Source organism: Microtus pennsylvanicus, chromosome 15, assembly GCF_037038515.1.
Source record: "Microtus pennsylvanicus isolate mMicPen1 chromosome 15, mMicPen1.hap1, whole genome shotgun sequence".
NCBI lineage: Eukaryota > Metazoa > Chordata > Mammalia > Rodentia > Cricetidae > Microtus > Microtus pennsylvanicus.
In genome coordinates, this window is record NC_134593.1 from 38,801,630 (window position 1) to 38,824,950 (window position 23,321).

Genomic DNA, 23,321 nt, shown 5'->3' on the forward strand with positions numbered 1-23,321 from the left:
ATTCAACCTCCACCCACCCCCAACCAATTGTTTCTTTCTTCCCTTTTTCCACCACAGGCAACAGTAACCAGAAGTATTTGTTACTTTCCATTTTTTCTAATCAATGTGATTTGTTGCCAGCAATGAAGAGGAAGGAGAAATAGATAATGAGCAACTGCAATACAGAGCTGGCTCTATTCCCGCTACAGCCTCTGGACTCGCCCCTCTTTAGCCGTGTGTGTGTGTGTGTGTGTGTGTGTGTGTGTGTGTGTGTGTGTGTGTAATTACATTACTTTTGTTTCTTCCATTCTGCCCCTCCCAAGTCCTTTCTCTCCAACTTCTTCTATAAGCCCCCCACCTGCTCTGAAACGGATAGCTTCTTTGTCTTTGATTATTTCTTTGATTATTGCTACATCTACATGTATGTGTATGCACAAATATATAAATAAAACCAGTTGAGTCCATTTTTGTTGTTTATGTGCATATGGTTTCAGGGCTGATCACTTTGTATTGAACAAGCGATCAGGGGGCTTATCCCTGGGAAAGGCTGATTCTTCCTCTCTGCAGTCATTAGTTGCCTGTAGCTCTTTGTCTATGGGTGGGAAGCTGTGAGAGTTCCCTCCTTTCCAACTATTATGTCTATGCATATTGCCAATGTTTTTGGTTGGTTTTGCAGCCGTTTCTAGGAGAGACTGTTTCATAGCTGACCTGATATCTGCCCACTACAGTTTTTCTGGCTTCTCTTTTGGGATTTCTTGAGGCATGGATGCAGGAACTGTGATGTAGATGTATCCACTGAGCCTGGGATCCCTGTGATCAACCAGTTGGTCTCTCCATTGCATCCTGCTCAACCTTCTTTTTAAACCAGTTATACAAATTATCAATTTATTTGTCTAAGCCTCAGATATACCTTTCTTCTACCTGGCTTTCCTTCCTTTCTCTGGGTCATGTATCAATACAACTCCATTACTTTTGTAAGGTGTCTGTATCCATGTACTGCAACTTGCAGCTTAAGTAACATAAATGCATTATTTCATAATGGTTGAAGCCAAGAGTTTAAGGTCAAAGCTCCAGCAAGTTTGTGTTTCTGAGTTCTATTGCCTTGGTTTCATTCCTCTCCCTAGCTACTGGTGGCTCATTGGAAATCTTTGATATTCCCTGAATACAAAATAACACATTCCTTTCTCTCTGTGGGTTTGGTTCAAAACTTTCACTTTTATTTGGACACCAGTCTGTTGTACCTTTAATAGTCCATTGTAATAATTTTATTTTAACCTGATGCTTCTGTAAATATTTATTCTAAATATTTATGTAAATATTATCTAAATATGTAAATGTTTCTAAATAATGTCACATTTTGAGGTCATAAAAACAAGCCCTTTAACATAAATTTTGGGAGACACAGTTCAATGCACAATGAACCTACAAGGATACTGCCCTGAGAAATAGAGATGCAAGAAACAACCTAACAGCTGGGCATTTTGCCCTGTGGTGCAAGTGAATGGGAAGCCAATCTCACCGACGGTCAGGTCTAAGAAACTGTCATATCTATCTCAGGTAGGTTTCTGTATCACCTTGCTTATACCTATACGATGACAGACATTTTCCCTTGCCTTACAGCTCCTTGTATACCTAATTTATCACTCATAAGACCATAAACTACTTGAAAGTCGTAACTCTTCCATCTTTGTCTACATTTCTTGGCCTAACGTACACCTTGTACAGACTAAATATCCAATAATTTCCATCAACTCTCTGAAACCCATCCAGGCTTATTGTTACAGAGTTTAAAAAGCTTGTTGTTAATCATTATACCATACCAACCACAGGAAGGCAAGGCTGTGATGTAAGGACAAATAGATCCAAACTTTCAGAGACTTCATACAATGAGGCTCATTAGTTGAAGGTTTTGCCATTACCTAAAGTGGCCATATACCCTGTGTGAGAGCAAAGCATCCTGGGCAACTCCATTCATCTCCATCTCATCATTAGATATCATGGGGTTTGCATGGGAAGGGAGAAGAGCAAGACGAAATTCCCCAGGTTTTCAGTGCTTCACCTAATAAGTAATAGAGTCCGTTTGCTCCTACTTTATTGGCCAGAAGCAGTCACATGTTCTCCTCAACTGCAAAGGAGGATCAGAAACATTATCTACACCCCAGGAAGAGACTAAGGATGAGAAATCCTACTGGACTCCAGAGATGTCCATCTGAGGCAATTTTTAATTTTCATGTTAAAAGTATGAGTTGGCTTTAGCACTCACTAAGCACTTACTGTATGCCAGGCAGTGTTTCAGATTCCGAATACAGTTAGAAAATATAGACCAGACACTACATTTACATGTGCAGCAGGAGTAATAACAGGGACCAGAAACACAGGATAGTTGTGCCCAGAATAAATGCAATAAAGAATGAACAAGGTCGTATGGTGAAAAGTAACTTCCCTGTGGATTCAGGGCCAATTTCTCTAAGAATTTTAATCTTGCACTGCAAAATTAGTGCTCACATTTTCTTTCTTGTATAATTAAAAAATGAAGCATTATTACTCTTATTTCATATAACCCAGAAATTAATTGAACAGAACATTAAAATAATTTGGAACTTCCGATGCACAATTTGGGGTTTCAAGGTCATCATGAGAAAATTAGTTCACATACCGTACTATCAAAATATAAGATAATTTAAAATGGAAACACATGTGCTTTTCTTCATTGTTTTATTATTTATAATAAATCACATCTAGCAAACATACACTACTGAGTCTATGATTTGAGCAAGGCTTGGTGTGAGGAATTCATCTGTGGCCCAAATTTATTTGACTAGAATAGCCAATATGTCTCTTCTATTTATTGGACTGACTATGTGGCTAGATAGAATCACTGAGGTTTTTTATAAATCCTGAGAGTGGCTAGCTAAGCTTCTACACCATAGGCCATCTGGGTTTCAGGAAGATTCTCAAAAGATCAGCCACAGTATTAAGGTGCTTTGATGTAGGAGAGTCTTTTATCTATCTTTTGCTATCATTGGTTAATTAATAAAGAAAACTGCTTGGCCTGATAGGTCAGAACATAGGTAGGCAGGAAGACAGAAAAGAATGCTGGGAGGAAGAATGCAGTAAGGCATACACCATGATTCCCCTTCCCAAGACGGACGCTGGCTAGACTCATGCCAGTAAGCCATGACTTCATGGTGACATAGAGATTATTGGATATGGGTTAGTCAATATGTAAGAGTTAGCCAATAAGAGGCTAGAACTAATGGGCCAGGCAGTGTTTAAATGAATACGGTTTCTGTGCTATTTTTTCGGGGGTAAGCCAGCTGGGATCCGGGCAGGAACGCATCCTGCTGCTCTTTCTACAGTGCTTATGGGCTCTTCGCTTGCATGATGCATGCTAATATACCATAGACCAAAGCTACTCATGTGGCCAATCTCTATGAGCAGAAGATGATAGCCATGGCTTATTATGAGTTACTAGTCCTTTCTACTGCAACTGGGTTGACTCTAATAGTCCCTATAACTCCTACTGGGACAATTCACTCTGCCCTTGCTGAGATCTCACCCCCCAAAGACTGACTCCACAATATCAGCAGGCCCTGGGTATTAGAATGGTGTTTTGTGTATCAGGGCAAGTGGGAATAGAGTTCTTTCTGTGTGGCTATTTCAGCCTCAGCTCCTTGATCTGAAGCAACAGATTGTATGTCCCACTTTTCCATGATTACTAATAAAATGGCAGAACAGACAGCCCCATTCAAAAAGGGCCACTGGGGAATGACAGGGCTATCGCTGATGCTGTGGGTCCTTCGCTGTCCTGGAATCTAGTTGGGTATGTATTGACAGTTACTTTACGGGTGAGGACTGAGTTCTGATACCTGGAAGTGAGTCTTTATGGCTCTGGATTACAATGTAGTCACTTACTTTGTCTTGCCCGCGGCAGGTTGAGAGCATAGACAAGTCATTCCACTTGGAGAAGTCTTTGCCTATTTAATCTAGTTTGGAAATGCCCATGTTAACACAATTTTCTTTTAAAACTTTTTATAATTCTTGCAAGTCTTTCAGTAACCAAATATCAAACCCTCAAAGTTCCATAGGGCTGACCCATTGCTAGTGTGTCCTGCAAGGCTCGCACCGTGGGTAATCCCCTTACATTTTTGAAGCTTCCCCCTTCTTCTGTCCTACTTCTGCCCACATTGAAAGTTAATGAGGAATGCCATAAAGAGTCGCAGTTTTTTGCATGTCTGAGAGCTGCAAGACAGTGCTGTTATTTTTTCTTAGGTATCGAAAACAATGTATTTTATTTGTTGATTTGCTCTTAGGTCCTGTTTTGCATGACAGTGTCCTGGATTTGATGTTTTCCCTCAGGCAGCTTCTTAGTCTGAAAATATGTTACAAAAGAACACTATGGATAAGAATGACATTTTACTTTTGAACCCTTCCCCCCCGAAGTGCTTTCTTTGCATTTTCTTAAATTTCTCCTGGAAAACGGAAGTTAAGTTTTAGCTCATTTTACTGTCATAATATATCTTAGGCAGCTCAAGGATGCCAGGTGTTTCCGTAAACATTCTGCATGAATGTCTCTAGAGCTGAACCCACAAATTAATTAGCTAGCTTCCTTTCTTCCATGCTAGTACAGGTGATAGTTTTGCAAATTAATCTGCTTATAAATGACTGTTTTTTATTTTTATTTTTTATTTCTCCAGTTTCCAGGAGTCATTTCTCCACTAGGACTCTCTCTTCTGCTAAGGGTCTTGTTGGTGCTCATCAGGTCCAGCCTTTGCAGAATTTCAAGTTTACATATTTTAAATGTTTGTTATAGCTGACTTTGGAGTCTTAATTTCTAATTTCCCCATTGCCTCAAATGATAATTTTATCTGCTGCTTTCCTGGTCTATAACTTAGGCCCTTTCTTCACTTTCTAACAGGTGATCCTGTTCTCATCAGCATCGAGAAATACACTCTTAATTTAGTCTCTTATATCTTCTAGATCAAGGCTTATGAAACTTCCCCGACTTGTGATCCTTTCTGCCTGAGATATTTTTAATGTAACTCCTTGACTATCAGCATTTAGAATAGATGCACCAGCCAAACATTTCCTGGTAATACATCATAAAGATTTATTGTTTAGTATATCTATAGTTTTATCATCTGTTAAAGATTAAACTTCATTTGTCCACTCACTAGATAAGTGTGCTAATTTATTTTACACAAAGAATTAAATTTTGGCTAAATATGTGATACCGTGGAGCATAGAAAACCTTTGATATTTTGATTTTATAGTCACCAATGCTGAGAATGCCACATTGCATAAATGTATGGTGCAAAACAGAGAAGCATTTTGGGATCATTTCAGACATTATTAGATATTCTATACTAATCCTAGGCTAAAATTCATAGTTTTTTTTATGTCACCAAAGGAGTAATAGAAATAAAAAACATTTTAGTACAACACAGTAACAATACATTAATTTGATATTTACATGGCAAAGAATGTTAGTAAGAAAAATATTCAGCATTTTTCTGCAAGTTAATCATTATGCTTGTATAAGAGCAGAAAACACAAGCACATGATAAAAACCGGAACCTAAGCATCCCGAATGTGAGTTGAGATTTTTCAGGCAGGGTTTTTCCATGGTTAGCATTGCACGGTGCATGGTTGTCACAGCACCGGCCGGGGAAGTGTCCATGCAGTGCGCTCAGAGTCGAGGCTGCCAGACATACTTCCTGATGTGACACGGAGTGGGCGCTGCCAGAAGCACTTCAGGTTCATGTCATGTTGGATTTTGAATTCCGCTTTAGTCACTCCACGTGCAGAAACAAACCTCTGATTTTGCCAGTTTTTCATTAGCCTGTGTGCGGTTATGGGACCTGATGATACACGGCTGAACCCTACAGCCTGAGAAATCAGGCTCCACGCCACCATCGACAGCCCGACAAAACCTGGCGTGCACTCATCAAGAGGTCTGAACTGTCGAAGACTTGATTAAGCCTTTAGAAAATTGCAATCAGATTCCTTCCTTCCCTTCCTCCTTCCTTCCTGCCCTCCCTACACTATTTACTAACCTCTTCCTGTGATCCTGTTATACAGTTTAACACTAAGGTTTAGAAATATAAGTCTTTCCTCGTGCGAAGCTTACATTCTAATATGGGCTTATTCCTTTTCTATCCTAAACATCAAATGAACCATAAAATCTGCTTTGGTTATTTGTTAACTCAAGGGAAAACTTTAAAGTAAGCAAAATCTGCCTGTGGTTCTCCCATTCCTCCCATTTTTGAGGGTTTTTACTCTGAAACTCAGCATGCTTTCTCGGGACATCTTTGGGTTTTTTTTTCTTGAATTCCCCTGGAAAAGATTTCAGAATTTAACTATAGTTTATTCATTGTTCTTCACACTGACTTTTGTTTTCAGTTTTTAAAAATGATTTGGATTTTTCATGACCTTGCTTTCCCCAACTTTCCTGACACATTTAGAAGTATACTATGGATGGCTGTTGTTTTCTGTGATAAAACAGTAAGTTTTACAGAGTATTCCAGAGTTGTCATATCCTTACATGAAGAGTGTCTAAAGCTATTGTCTGGTTTGTGATGAAAATCTGTAGTGGTTGCCTATTGTATGTTTTTAAGCTGCCATGTGTCTTCCATACACTTGAGATTCTCCACGAAACCTTGACCAGGGGCAACAGGAGTGCCTTCATGTGTAAGCTAAGCCAGTGCCTGTCCAGTAGTCCTTATGGCTGGGCTACATGTCTGGCTTCATACTTTTCAGTTCGAGTATTGCTGTCTTGAACTTGTGAACTCTGTGCCTTAGCCTTTGAGTGCACATGGCTAGAACGTTTTCCATGTTCATACGTGGGAAATGATGATAAAAGTGAACAATAGGGATCAAATGAAAATTTTCATATGGTACATGCAGGCTTCAAAACTTGTGATCTTCCTGCTTTAGCTTCCTCAGTACCGGAATTATGGGTATACATCGCCCCATTGGAATTATGGGTATACATCGCCCCATTGGAATTATGGGTATACATCACCCCATTGGAATTATGGGTATGCATCGCCCCACCTGAAATGATAGTTTCTTTCCACATAAAATGCAGCTAATAACATATCCAGGAAGCTCTCACAGGATGAGCTATATCTATAGCTCTGGCTATCCTGGGGCTGTCAGTGTCCACAAACGTCCGAGTTTCTTCACTTCCAAACAAAACATGTTGCTTTTGGAAGGGGCAGGCCTAACTGGCTCTCTGACTCATAGGATCTCTTGGTGGCAGCCAGGAAGAGTTCTTCCCTGTGTTTCTCTGAGAGAAGTCAGCATTCAAAGACAGAAGGATGCTCCCTTTGTTTCTACTGCTACCTGGAAGACCTTTCTTTTCCTTTTAAAATTTAATTTCTTTAAAGGAACAAAAATAGAATTTTGAAGTGTTCTCTTTCTTTGGGAGTAGTTAGGTGTGAAACGACTTAAAGCCACCATCTAAATAGTTATGACAAAGCTACTTCTCTTTCCAGGGCAGGAGGGTATAATCCTATTATCTTTGTGTGGTTATCAGCACCAGTTGAAATTCCAATTAGCGCGGCTAATCACCGTGGGCTCCTCTGGTACTTAGCTGGCAAATAGCTAAGTCTAATTAATACTTTGGAGTGGTGGGTAAATGACATTTCTTTAACTTCTGTAGACACATTTTCTAAGTAAAATTCTGATTTGAAGCTTGCTTCATTGTCAGTGGATGGTTTCTAAAAAAAATGACAACAAAATGAACTGTGTATGAAACCAAGAAAATAATATCCTTGAGAGCTTTATCCGACTGCAAAGAACCTAGGGGCCCCAAGGAGAAATGTACACTATTGAATGGACAGTCAAAGATAACATTTCTCATCCAAGTTTTGTTTAAAACACAATCTATTAAGCAGGCATTATACTGTATGGCTAGTTTTGTGTGTCAACTGACGCAACCAGAGTCATCAGAGGAAGAAGAAAAGCCTCCATGAGATCCAGTTGTAAGTTATTTTCTCAACTAGCGATCAGTTTGGAAGAGCCTAGCCCATCTTGAATGGTGACAGCCCTGGGCTTGTGGTCCTGCGTTTTTAAGAAAGCAAAGCAAGCCAGGAAAAACATGCCAGCAAGTAGCACCCCTCCATGGCCTCTGCCTCAGTTCCTGCCTCCAGGATCCTGCCCTGTTTGAGTTCTGGTCCTGACTTCCTTCAGTGATGATCAGCAATGTGGAAGTGTAAGCTGCATAAACCACTTTCAGCTCAACTCGCTTTATAGTCATGGTGTTTCATCGCAGTGATAGGCACCCTAAGACAGGCATGCTTCACTTAAACTCTAGCTTATAAGGATCGAGATTCAGTAATATTTGACTCCTTACACTGGTTTATTTGGTTGGAAGTAAGGTAAATAACAAGTGGTCCTTGGCCTAGGGCTTTCTGGCGAGTGCACTACAATTACCTGTGTCAAGTCCTTGCAAATTAATATCCCCCCCTTTCTTGTGTCCAGTAGGTTTTTAAATAGGAACTGGTGCTTGGCTTAGGGGCAACGCTTGTTTCTCCACGCAGAAATTCTCTATTAGTATGTCCCCAAGGTCCCAAACTCAGAGGAACATTGTCCTAGTGGAGGTACTGAAGGTTAGCCTGGGAAGGTGCAGTGTTGACCTACGCACCAATGTTGGCCACCGTTGGCTATATGATTTATAAAAAGGGACAGGTTTACAAGGTAATCAAACCCTGCAAGACTAAGAATCCATTCTGATGACTATATGATTGTCCATTTAATGTCTGGAGACAAGTGCCACCATCCTGGGATTAACCGGCTGCCAGAGTGAGGTGCTGACCTGCCCTAGTGGGACCCTGTGTTTCTTCTGGCAGAGGGATCTGTTTATAATTAAACAGTTACTTCATTCTTCTCCCTTGGAAAAAACGTCCATATTTGCAGAAACTACCAGAGTTTCCAACCCCCCCAAAAAGCGACAGAGAAGGCTAATGAATCTCAAAGGGTTGCAAATTTCTTTGGTTTTCGAGTTGAAGCCTCTGACTGGGTCCTGGTCTGGGAAAAGAGGACGCTTATGTTAGAACAAGAATTCTGTATTTAATTTGGGGGTGGGGGTATGAAAGAGCTGAATGTTTGCTTGGGCAGAGATTTGAAACCTTTTGTAGGCTCTTTGAGTTGTGCAGATGAAGGGGTTCCACATGGTTGTTCTTAGGGAAAGTAGGCCTGCAAGCCCTCGCAGGGACCGAGAGCCTCTCCCCAACGTATAAGCATTATTCTGTATAATTATGGATATTTTCACTTCCAAAAATATTTTTTTTTCTAGAAGCTGCTATTTCAAAGACTTTCAATTCTGTGTGTCGTTATCAAATAATCTTTTTTGTACTCGGGTGTTTATTATTGGATCGCAACAACGATAAAGCTCCAGGGGTTTTGTCTTCTTTGGTATGCTAATTAGCCCGTTTCCTTTTGATCTTTTTTTCTTACCGAGAAAAGTGAAAAGCTATCTCGGCAGGGAATCTTAGTGCTGCACATTCATCTCCTCATCTCCATAATCTGAGGATCTGGGGAAGACAACAATTTCATTGCTGAATGGGGGATTCTGGGGGGGGGGGGGCGGCGCTGGTTAGAGCTGAGGCTGCCCAATAATCCCGCTGGCACCCCAAATTGGGCACCTCCTAGGAAGATTGCAGAGGGAGGAAAAAAAAAAGCACAGAGTACTTAATGTGGCTGAGTGAGTCTAATTGTTTTTTATTTCTTTGCCAAGCATTCAATCCGTATAAATCTATGCCATTTGGCCCAATTGTTAACTTTTAGATTTCTTTCTCCTATTCATGTGTTTAGCGACGATGACTGAATGCTTGGTTTGAAGAAAATGGTCTGAAGAGTTAAAAAGGAAATGCAGCTGACAAAAATCTGCTTGACTATGAAGCTGCCTTTCAAAAGACACAGTTAAACCCAATACAGGGTATCTGGGGAAATACCCAGGCACCTGTACGCTGGAGGAACAGGTTTCAGTAGTTTATGCTAGGGAACAGATAGGAGAAAATACACTAGGATTTTTGTTGGCTTGTTCTTTGGTCTCCTGGAGTTATGAATATTCATCTTTTTATTATTAAGACCTGGGGATTTTAGACATAGGCCAAGCAGTTGAATAGGAAAATTCTTTTATCATCTGCTCTTCCATGGAGAACACACACACACACACACACACACACACACACACACGGATAGCCTCGTATTAAAAGGATGAAGCAAGTTGATGTTTAAATGTTGTAGTTATAAGAACTAACTTCAACCAGAGTAGGACACACAAACACGTACAAGTTGAGTTGAACCACAGGAAATTATTGTTTTTTGCAACTAAAAAGCAATTTCATCTGACCCAGCCTATACAGTTTACCATTTGGGAAGGAGAATCAAAATGGTCAAGTTTTGTTCTTTGTTTTTGCTTTTGCTTTATTAATGGTCTGGATAGATGGCTCAGATGTTAAAGGCTTAGGTTCCCAACCAAAATTCATTCATTTTTCCCCCCAAAGACTATGGGCTTCTTTAAGTCATCATAATAGAGGATTGATTTAAAAAAAAATGTTGTGTGGCCTAGGGCATTTCTTTTTTAATTTTTAAATTTTCTTCTTTTTTTTAAAGAATAGTCCTGAATTTGAAGTTTTTATTCTGTGACTGTCTGAAAATCAATCTTTATTTACCCTTCCAAAAGGAACTGGATCTTGGAAATAAAATAAAGTCATCAGAATTACTTCTTGTGATTAGAAATGATTTTCACTACATAAACCGATTTCAAGTGTTTCTTTTAAGGAAGCAGATTTGAACATACCGAGCTTTCCTTGGGCACCATATCTACCAGCAGAGCCCCCGGATTCTGCATCTAAAAGATACTTTGGGGATCGGCTGTTCTGTTGCCCCTAAGCTTCCAGGACAGAATTTAATAATTGAACCTTGGGCATCTTGCCACTGAGATTTTGATGTATTCGATTTATGAAGAGACCCAGAAGCCCACATTAAATTTCTTTGAAATCCACATTTAAATACATTTGTCAGGTAATTTTGAGGCAGAAATTGTTACCATGCTTGTAAGGAACACTTTTGTTTTAGAGCTGGGATCTGAAGTTCAATGCTGTTCTGACAGACAGTAGTTGATGATAGCCTGTACTTGGTCCGGACAGCAGAACCTAGCCAAAGACTCGTGGGGAAGCAGTTGGACATGCATGGGGTTTCCCAGGAGTACATGGGATTTCCCAAGGGACTCTTTGGATTTAAAACACAGTCTATATTTATTGGCCTATAGATTGTAACCCATAGAGTTTCATTTGTAAAATGAAAGTTACACTGACCCAAAACTCACAGTTTTGTGTGCTATTTAATATTTTAATGTTTTAAGCTCTTCTGCTTAATAAACACGCACCACTCCATTTACACCCAAGGGTTTGAATTAGATTCCTTCATAGTTACTGCTTTATCTATTCTTTCTCTTTTCATGGTCTTCCTCTTTTCTCTAATATCCCCTCTTTACAATTCTCTCCATGACTTCAGTCACATCTGGGGTCTTGGTGTGACCACCAGACGGAGTGTCATTGTTGAAAGGTACTTCTCATTACAATAACTCTCTGCAATTCTCCCCCAGAGGTACAGCTGGGTCTTTTCACACATTGTCTTTATGCCCAATTAACCCCTAACTACAGCCCTACTGAGTTGTGATTGTTGAAAAAGAAAAATTCTCAACTGTGAAACCAACATATCCAGACATTGGAGGACTCAGCATAGAAATTCCTTCTCTGTGCCAGCGGGTGCCAAGTGAGTGGAGCTGGCAATGGGAAAGGCAGCCTGCACAGCTGGTGGCAGCTGTCCTTGCTCATGGGCTCTCCAAACCTAGCTTTGGAGCCAGAGGCGCTACTGATGGGGACAGAGAAAAGAACAACAGCATGTGACATCCACGCGAGGTGCCAGCAAGGCACTTGTGTCTCTCCCCCATCTGTCCCCATCACCCTTGCGCTCTGCCATTTGCTCACACATGCATGGGCAATGGGCGAGCAAATGCTGCCTGAGGTACCTGATGCCGTTAATTACTGTGACTGTGGAGAGCCAATTATCCCCACAAAACCCAAAACATCTTCTTGTGGCACTCAAATGGGTCCTGTCGCACCCCGGGTGGAGACAAACTGAACACTATGGCTTATTTTAAAATGAAAAACAAAACAAAACAAAAGGACTTTGACATAGTTTTCAAACTCACTTCTTTTCATCTGTTTTATTGCTTTTCAAATGCTGTAATGACTCAAAGAACAGGAAACCAGATGTCGACAGTGGGGGACTTTGTACAGATATATTTTTCTATCTCTTCTCAACTGTGTTGTATGCACACATATAAAATGTGTTTCTGCATGCCTTGTTTAATATACGTAGTATATAAATTGCGTGCCTGTTTGCTTTTGCAGATCAGTCTGGCTATGCTTCTCATTTGCATCACCTGATAATGTCTCCACTTTCTCGTTCTAAATCCCCACTTGGTTTTAAGATGTCATCTCCGCCTTGTAACACCTCCACGTAACACAATAGTACATGCATGTCTTCAGGTTTGTTTTTCTTTTTATGGAGAATCTATTTCAGGGCCTCATTTATTAAGCATAAATGATTGCATAAAAGCCTTCGAGGTAACTCTTATCTTCAGTAAAAGTGAACTGATGCTTACATAAGACTAATGAGCTGTAAACCTGAAATAATTTTCTGATTTTTCCGGTCAAAACATTTCAACTGAGGGAAAAGGTAGAAAATGAATCATACACATTTTCTGCTCACTCTGATCAGTGTCATTGGACAACTGCTCAGCTCTTCTCTTTGTTCACGAGCACAAGCTGAGTCATCTCTCTCCTGTGTCATCAATGGAAGAAAGATCAATTTGTATGGCAAGTCCGTGTGTGATGTAGCCTCTTCCGTGCGTGAAGGAGGCTTCCACAACGTTGTTAAGCACCTGGAGGAAATGGCTGCTGATAAAGGCATAATTAAGCTGTGAAAACACCTGGGAAAGGCTGAATATTTTCAGATCTGCTTCTAATTCCTCCTTGTTTCTCTACAGGAGGCTCCGTCTGCCCTGGCAGATGCCCATATTTGGACTCATCCTGGATGTACTTAAGGAGAACTTAAGAATTTTGTGCCGCCTAAGTCATCCCGACCTTCTCTGGAGTGCTAACCCCAGACATGTGGTGGTAAGCGGGTCACCAAAGAGCCTTAACTCTGGAGAGTTTTAAACTAAGGTGGAGGGTTTGGGAAAAGCAGTCTCCATCCACCAGAGCTTGAAAAGCAACATACCTAAGAAAAGTCATTGTAAAAACCCAAGTGTGTGATGTCAACACACTCCCCTGAGAAGTAGTATGGAGAACATTTTCTATAATGTTATGGCCCATCTTTAACCCCTCTTTAGTATTTAGATGAAATTTGGACAAGTCAGTGATGTGCGAGAGTCTTCTGTTTTGTGTTGATTTCATTGGTTAATTAATAAAGAAACTGCTTGACAGAAAATTAGGTAGGTGGGGTAGACAGACAGAATGCTGGGAGAAAGAAGCCGAGTCAGGCAGACTCCATTAATCTCCTCTCTGAGATGGATGCCTGTTAGACTCATCCCAGTAAGCCACACTCAAGTGGCAATACGGATGTTAGAAATGGGTTAGATAAATATGTAAGAGCTAGCCAATAAGAGGTTATAACTAATGGGCCAAGGAGTGTTTAAAAGAATACAGTTTCCGTGTAATTATTTTGGGTAAAGCTAGCTGTGCGGGCAGCCGGGCGTCAGGAATGCAGCCCGCCACTCCTTCAACAAGTCAGACAAAACTTTGAGGATAGGAGTTGGGATGTTCCTGGTTATTTGTGACAGCTCGTACCTGATCTAAACCTACTAGGTGTTGGTCCATCCGGTTCATTATTGAACTGTCAGCAGTGCCTATGCTACAAGTGATCATCCTTAACTGAACAACCTTCCCGTTTAGTGTGGTGTGTGTGTGTGTGTGTGTGTGTGTGTGTGGTGTGTGTGTGTGTGGTGTGTAAATGTGAGCTTCCATAGTACGCACAATATAGAGCATCATGTAGGCCTCTTCATAGAGAATCAAGAGACTCTTGTGGAAAAGGTTATTCAAATTATGCGGCATTTGAGTAATTCTATTAACCCAGTACATACCTAAGTGTACGTTTGAAAACGAATTTACAGAAAAGAAATGGACTCTTTTCAATGAGTTCCCGGTTCCTATCACACTGTGAAGTGACATTTGGACAGTGTCCATGGCAATCTGTGCAGCCGTCCTTGCAGCCCTTGCTTTAAATTGGTTCCTTCTAAAGAACAGTGTTAAGTGGCTGCTCATAAACAGGACTGAGCAATTTCTGAGTGGGAGGAGACGCCTCGGCTCCTTATCATGTGGTCTGTGAAACCGATGTGGGCGTACATCATTATGTACCACAGGGGACACTTCAGGATAAATATTTTCAGACTTTTTTTTTTTAATGAAAAAACATGTCCATTGCTAAAGGCTCTTTGGAAAATGAGCCAAAAGGGTGGATGTTTTGTTTTGTTTTGTTTTTTTCAACTTCTTTTCTTCCAAATTCTCTCAATTGCCTCCACTCTAGTTTGACTTTGGGTTGCAGCCTGAAAGGCTGATTTCTGAACACCGGTATGTTTTTGCTTACCTGCCTAATTTCAGATTGGGCCCTAAATCTGGAGAACAGAGTTCTGTTAGTTGTCTGTGGAGTTTGAGTGCCTGGGGATCTGGATTTTTGATGTGAGCGGCTTGGACCGACTCAACAGATCGTCATTAAGTAAATTCTGTTATAACGACAAGATCTGGGGAGACAATGATGAAGATACTCCACCTAGTGCTCTTGGACTGGTGGGAGAAGCATTCTCTGAAGAACAAAAAAGAGGCCTGATGTAGATGGGACAGAGAGAGAGAGAGAGAGAGAGAGAGAGAGAGAGAGAGAGAATTCTTTATGTGGTGTTATGGAAACTTGTTACCACATAAAAGATGTATGAATGAGACCTCCATGCCAGGGAAGAATTTGTCATGTGACAGGGTAGTGAGGGGGAGTGTAAGGACATTCCAGTAAAGGCCTGGGTTTATTAAAGCAAACCTGGCTGTCAGTTTTCATCCTCAGCATCATATTCTTGTTCTTCCCTGGCTGATCTTCCCAATACTGAAATGTAATTCTGGAGAAATACAGGATGCTCGGTTTAACACAGCTACTTTGTTCTGTGCTGCGTCTGCTACATTGATTTCTGTGTTTAAAACAAACCGATTCCTTGGTTTTTATATATTGAGGGGTGGGGGTTGGAAGGGTGGGTAGTTCCTTGGTTGGTAGAGTGCTCATGAGTATACGGGAAACCCTAGGCTTGATCTCCAGCTCTGCACATCTATAGGTGTGGGGGAGGAAGACCAGGAATTCAAGATATTCTTAGCTGTGAGATGAGTTCAAGGTCAGGCTGGGTTATTTGAGAGTGGAAATCTTGTTGCGAGAAAGGAAGGAAGGAAGGAAGGAAGGAAGGAAGGAAGGAAGGAAGGAAGGAAGGAAGAGGAAGAAGTAGTGTAGAGATTGTAAAAGTCAGACTACCAGAAGTGCTGTGGAAGTCTCCTCTAAAAATGGCTGCATAAACAGGACCTGAACAATGACAATATCAATACAGAATACAGAAGGGGGAAATCCACATCCACCATTAGAAGAACTATAGAACAGTCACTAAAGACTACAGAGTGAGGGAGAATTAGTTCTTCCAGGGCTGAGACCTCTAATTGGTTATCCAACACAAAGTTGTCAGTCCTGAAATGGCATACACACAAAGAGCAGAGATGGAGTCATTCAACAGGTTGCATTTACATATTTATGTGTACTCTGCATGTGTGAGATTGTGTGTGTGTGTGACAGTAATAAAGAAAAAAGAGGCTACCAATTTGAGCGGGGTGAATGAAAGGAGTTGGGGGGAAGAAAAGGAAGGGAAAACGTGATGTAATTGTATTTTAACTGAAATGCATTAAAAAGAAAGAAACATATAGGCATGCAGATAGATGATAGACAGACAGACACATGCACAGGCACATGTACATGCACACACACACACACACACAGAGCAAGAGCGAGAGAGAGAGAGCGAGAGAGAGAGAGCGAGAGAGAGAGAGAGAGAGAGAGAGAGAGCGCTGTTTCTTAGTAGGAGAGGGTTTGAGGCCAAAGCCAGTTTCTACATTCCATAGAGCTGCCCCGGGTCTGCATAGGGTCAGGCCTCACCCCTCCACTACTGTGAAAGTCAGAACACGCACATCCAGCCAGGGCTAGTTTAAAATTGGTCTCTACCTGGCTTTAAATTTCACTTCATGTTTTAGATTGTGAGGCATCAGAGTTTAAGTGTTCTTTACATAAATCAGGATGGAAAAACTAATAAAAATGAGAAAAACAAACACAGCACAGAACCCGAAAGGGCTGTGTCTGATATTGCAACAGACTTAGACATTTTGTGTACAGGCATGGAAGGCAAAAGTGCCCTGTTCGTAAACACTGAGTGAAGATTTATTGGCGCTAGGCAATGACTGCATCAACAAGAGACCAAAACAAACATTCTTCTGAAAATACATCTGACATTCTGATCCACTTCCTGCTAGGTGGGAATGTAAATCTGCAAAGGTCAGGCATGGCTTCCTTCCCTTCAGGCGCCTGAGGACTGTTTTGAGATGGAGTGCACACCAGTCTCAGTCACAAAGGTACCCAGCAAAGGTGAAGGAAGCCAACCTGTGATGTAATTCCTGCACATATGTTTTTGATTTGTGTGGATTAACGTAGTACTGAGGATTGAGTTTATGAGCCCCGAGATGATCTGTTCTTGTACAAACACCTGTTTGGGCCTTTGATTTGCATAAATGATAATTTTTTCTTTTGTCCAGGAGATTATTTTCGTGTGCAGAATTGTCTCCACCTTCTAGACTCATTTTCTTTAATTCCATGGCATGACAGCTAGCATAACATGGGACGTGCGGTGTGGTAACCTGAGCTGCTTAGCAACATTTATTTAATACTTCTGGACAGCTGTCAGAGAAATGAAAAACATCAGCTTCCACTGGAGAAAGGCAATTAGAACCTCTGGTTTCTGCCTTCCACTGCCTTCTTGTCTTCTCTACATTTGATTTCTGTTTAAGGTTCTACAATTAGGTGTTGTCTTAGTATTTTTTTTTTTTACTGCTATAAAGAAACATCATGACCAAGGGAGGTTACTAAAGAAAACACTTATTCTCATTGCTCCTCAGGGTTAGTCCATGGTCATCATGGTGAGGAGAACAGCAGTAAGCAAGCAGGCAGGCATAGCACTGGAAGAGTAGCTGCGAGTGTACACTTTGAGACAATTACAATGCACAGAGAGAGAGAGAGAGAGAGAGAGACAGAGAGAGACAGAGAGAGACAGAGAGAGACAGAGAGAGACAGAGAGAGAGACAGACAGAGAGAGAGACAGAGAGAGAGAGAGACAGAGAGACAGAGAGAGAGAGAGAGAGAGAGAGAGAGAGAGAGAGAGAGAGAGAGAGAGAGGAGAGAAGAACTACTAACAGAGAATTGAATGGTCTTTTGAAACCTCAAAGCCCATACCCAGGTCTCAGCTCCTACAACAAGGTCACACGTCCTAATCCTTCCCAAACAGTTCTGCCAGCTGGGAACCAAGCATTTGAACATATGAGTCTATGGGGTCGCTTAAACCACTGCCGAGGCAGAATTTTTTGCCAGTTCTACAAGAATTTATCAAGTTCGTGTATATAGTCATATGAGGGGCTTAATGGAATTGGGAAAACCAAGGCAAAGATGTATCAGAATCAATCCTTATCTGGAAGGACACTACTATGTTGAAGGAGTTAGGTCAACTTGTAGAAAACAAGGCATGAAATGAGTTTGATAGTGGAAGCATATGCTCTACACTCTGGCAACTTAGAGAAAGGGAAGGCTTTAAAAAAGGCAATTTCTCCTGAGCTGTAAACATCCCTACAAACAGGAACTCATTATCTCTAGGTTGATATATTCTCAGAAGCTGTGATATGAATAGATCCAACCCCATTTCACATGTATATTTCAAAACTGCCTCTGGTTTTGGATTCTTCGAAAATATGTTTTATTGACTGTATAAGTCAAATGACAGGTAATACATAGTTAAACAGATATATATGTATATGTATATATATATACATATATATATATATATACACACATGTAAGAGAACCAACTACTTCAAGCCTCTTTTTCTGGGTAGTTTTGTTCAGCATACTGTTCTGAGCATCAGTGTTTTAAATCATGGCTCAGGGAATTTCCATCAAATCACCTCCTTTATTACAACTTGTATCTCTCTGACTTGGAGCTTTCTTAAAATGAGCTTCAGGGACTTGCTTCAGAGACCATGGGGAAGTGTACCAAGGAAGTTCTGGGTAATTTTGGTCTTGGAAGGAAATCCACTCTTTCTATCAGGTTCTCTCGGACATTACTATATATTCTCTCTTGATTTTATCCACTCTGCATTTCAATACTGTGTTAGTCAGCTTTCTGTCTATATGATAAAAATGCCTAAGATAATAATCAACAATATTGTTTTAGTTCATGGTTTAAGGGTTTCAGTCTGTGGTAGCTTAGCTTCTGGGCTTTCGGTCTGTGGCCAGGCAGGCTGTCATGGCAACCGGAACAGGGAAGAATAAAGCTGCTTGTCTTGGCGGCTGGAGGCAAAAGAGCAAGAGAAGGGACTGAGGTCCTAATATTCACTATGAAGGTATGCTGTCAGTAACCCCTTCATCTAACTCAGGGTTACCCCTTAAGTGTTCCACTGTCTGCCACCAGTGCTATAATGGGGACAAACTGCTAGTGCCTGGTCTTTGGAAGAGAGGATATGAGATCCAAGCTGCAACATTTTGTCTGCATCCCATCCTTTGATGTTCATCTCTTAACTCAAATGTTTGTCTTTTTTCTAGGAGTCACCAAAGTCTTAACAGTTCCAGCATTGGTCAATAGGCTGTGTCTAAAGTCTCCTCTGAGTCACAATGCAAATTCTTAGCTGTCAGATTCTATAAAAATCAAAAGAAAGTTATATACTTCCAAGATAAAATGAGAGCAGAGTAATGTTTTTCTGAAAGAGAATGATAGGGAGACAGACACAGAAATCAAACAAAGCAATACTGAAATCCAGTATGGTGAATATTACACACTATAACTCCATGTTTGGTGTCTGGGGCGTATGATGGTATCCTGTGAGCTCCACAGGGACTTGTGTAGCATTGCTCTTATGCCCTTGCTGGATCTAGCCCAGCCACCCCCTGGATTGGTTCTTTTTCTATGGCTCCCCTCAGCAGGTGTTTCACGTTCCTGGTATTTTTATCCTGGGATGATCATTTTATCCATGGCTTCGGTCTCATAGATACACATACCACTCACTTAGAATGATCTGTGATTGGCAGGAGTATGATCACAGACACCCCTAGCTCCTAGGCTTTCCTTTTAAGTCATGGTATAAGAGTCTGTCATGACACCATTCTCATAGTCTGTATGTCTGCAGAACCAGCATCATGTGGATAATGCCCAGCTTCCCACTAGTTGGAGAAACAGCTGGGTCTGCTTGGACCATGATGTCAGCAGCCTCTTAGTGTCCTGGTAGCTGAAGTTAAGAAGATAAATTATAGGCAAGCAGTTTCCCCAGGCAACCCCACCTCAGAAGGATGGTCTGGGGTGCTCTTCGGAAAGCAGTTTTTGAAATAAGTGCATCCTTTTATACCCTTGAGTCTCCTGTGTCAGGAGTAGACTCTAGCCTATCCCCCGAGACAGTCAAAGTATCTTTCTTCTTCTCCTTGCTCAAAGCACTTGGCTTCTTTTTTAGTAACTACCTCTTCCTTGGCCAAAACCTTATGTGTAATTCTTTTCTGATCAAATTGCAAGTTTTTTTAAAAAAATCTCTCTGTCCTTTGTCCCCAAATGCTTTCTCTAAATCTGGCTAAAAGCAACACCCATGCTACTGCAATGTGTGGTGCTGCCTTGAAATTTCCTCTGCCTGATAAAACCAGGGTATAAACAAGATGCAGACAGGTTCTTTGCCAGAGTGTGACACAGATGGCCTTTAGTCCAATTTCCAATAAAGTTTCCATTTCCATCCATTGTGTGGGCATAGTGTTTACTGCCCATGTTCTACTCTTTTGAGGTCCCACAAAATCATCATCAAAAAAGCAACCTAAGACTTCTTGAGAACAGTTTTGTAAACCTTTCAAATTTGCCCCAGAAACAAACCCTCAAGTATTCTGACCCATGTAGTCAAGTATAGCTGGTTTCCTATGTTGATTTTCCTTGTTAGTACATTCATTATTGCTATGACAAAATGACTGAGAGAATAAATTTTATGGAGGGGAAGGATTTTGTTTTGGCTCATGATTTGAAAGGCTTTGGTTTATGATTGGTTGGTTCTGTTGATTTTGCATGTGTGGAGAGGTAGAAGGTAGAAGATGATGGCAGGGACTGTGAAGTAGAGCAGAGAGGGTCAGATTTTAGTGTCTGGATTTTTTATATAAATTTTTTGAGAATTTCAAACTCTATATTTGATCGTATCATCCATACCCACTCAACTTTGTGTTCTCATTTTTTTTAGCCTATCAAGTCCAGCTAGTTTAGATTTGTGACTATCAACTGGAGTAATACCTACCGACCAGCAGTCCCATCCATAAAGAGAACTAACTCCCCTTCTCTCAGGAGATATCACTTACCGATACTCTACATCTTGGGTCAGCCTTCATGCTCACCTCCTCTCTCCGTGCTGGATATTTTCTGGCTTGAGTGTGTACGGCTCTTGTGAGTGTTGTCACCACTGCTGGGAGCTGATGTGTGAACCCACCTATTGTATCTGGAAAGACATTGGTTTGCTATAGTCACCCACCACTTCTGGCTCTTAAAATCTTTCTCTTCTCTTCCTTGAGTCTTGAGAAGAGGAGGTATGATACAGATGCCCCATTAGAGTTGATCCCTCTGTTGTCTCTTCTTCTCTACACTTGAAGCAATTGTGTGACTCTTTGTTGTCATTTACTGCAAACAAATAAACAAACTCAGAAACCCAATCAACAAAACAAACAAAACACTCCACCAATGGGGTTTCAGAGATGCACTAATCTTTGATGTAAAGATAAGCCCTTTAGAGTTGGTTTAAACTGGGCGGTGGTGGCATATGCTTTTAATCCCAGCAGTTGGGAGGCAGGTGGGTTTCTCTGCGTTCAAGGCCAACCCGGTCTACAGATCTACTTCCAGGAAAGCTAGGTCTGTTACATAGAGAAACCTCGTCTAGAAAAACAAAACAAAAAACAAACAAATGAACAAGCAAATAAAAAGAGTTGGTTTAATACTGTGGTGAACTATGCTTTTAACACATGGCCTGTGGGGGACATTCTGTTCTAAATGATAATAACACTAGCTATGTGATGATTACTTCAAAACCTGCACTTCTAGTCTCTGCTCCTCTAAGTTGTATCCTTAGATGTCTTGGTGTGTAACAATGAGTATTGTTCCTCTCTTCCAACAACATAGGCCAACTACTTCTAAGGCTAAGTCAATGATACTTCTTTCTAAATCTTGCTATACATTTCCCATTTTATTGGCAACACCAATATCTGTTTAATTACTCAGTATAGAAAACTGAAGATTGTTGGGATGATTCTTGCCTGATTTTTAGGAGAATGTAAACACTTCAGGAAGCACATGAATTGGTTTCTTTGGGGCTCTTAGAGAGCTCTACATATATCCATCCCTACTCAGCTATATATTAAGGATGCCTTTATTTTTCTAGTTCTCCCATTAATCTATGAGATCCTTGGGAGAAGTGACTATTTCTTATAAATCCTTTTTTGATTTGTAAGACAGTACTACTGGGAGGTCCATACTCAGTAAGTGCCTTGAGATCGAAAAATAAAGATGAGAAGGGAGGGCTGGAGATGTAGCTCTGGAACAGAGCATTTACTTAACATATGCAATTCTCAGCATAAAAAAAGATGGAGGAGGGGAAGAGAGAGATTGGGAGAGGAAGGAGTATAAGGTGAAGGATGAGGATGGGAGGAGAAGAAAAAATGGAAAGAAAAATGAGAATGTACATTGTATATTGTATTCTGAAATTCACACATAAGATAGTGGCCCATGTTCGTGTACAGGGAAGGCAGTTTAGTTCAAAATACCTACTAATATAAAAATACTTTTAAAGTCAAATTTTAATGCTGATTTTTCTGTCACTCAGTAGGAAGGGAATGCCAACTGTGTAGAAATAGCCTGTTTTCCATGAGTCCTTTATAAACTTGAAAAATTTTTCTCTCCAGAGAAAAAAAATTCTATTAAGTTAAACATTTTGGTTTTAAAAAATAATGTTTGGAATCAAATAATTAATAATTCACAGCATCTTGTGGCACTTCGTGCTAAAAACAAGTTCAAAATTCCTGAGTTCTGTGAAAGCATTAAGAACCAGTATAGTAATACTGTATCTATTATTTAAGACAAAAACACTTTAAAGATGGGGATTGTCAGAAAAAGAATCAGAAAACGCTCCTTAGTCCTTCACCTGTTGCTACAGTGTTTGCATTCTCTGAAGCTCACATTGGAGTTGAATGCCCACAGTTCTATAAATAACATTTGAAAGTTTAGTTAGGATTAGATCCATAGTGAGGGTGGGCTCTCGTGATGATATCGGTGGCTTTCTAAGAAACAGACAAGTTAGAAAGCATTCACCGTCTCACAATGAATTCCTTGCTACCTCGAGAGGTTATAAAGAGTCCCCACCAGCAGAAAGGATCTTACCTCTTTCAGCCCTTTGATTTTGAATTTTGCATCCTTTGGAATCATGAGGAGAGTAGATCTTTATCTTTAACAAGTGACTCCTCATATAATGTTTAGTTAAGGAATGGAAAATAAAGATTCCATCCACTCTCTTTTGAGGATTATAGACAAATAAATTAGACTCTTGTATCTCCTATTTTTTCATGGGTTAAGAACAAAGGAATGCTTCTCCTATTTTTTTTTTTTTTTGGTGTAAAAAGAGGATTTAAAAGAAAGTGTATGGTTTTAGTCTAAGAAGAGTTTAATATCTCACTTTATTGGATGAGGTATAGAAGCTTGTTTGTCTCAGGGACATTATGGGAGCAGAATCCAGTCCAGAGATGGAAGGAGACCAACCTACCTTCTCTGAAGCAGAAAGTCAGAGATCAGGCTTTAGCTTAGAAAAGCCTAAAGACAGGAGGCTTGTGTGGTGTCCTAAAGACAGAACAGTGGAAGAAACTGTAGCCAGAAAGTCCTGTCCATCTAGAGTGTGGAAATGAAGAGGTGTAGCTTTCTTGCGAGCAAGCTGGGCA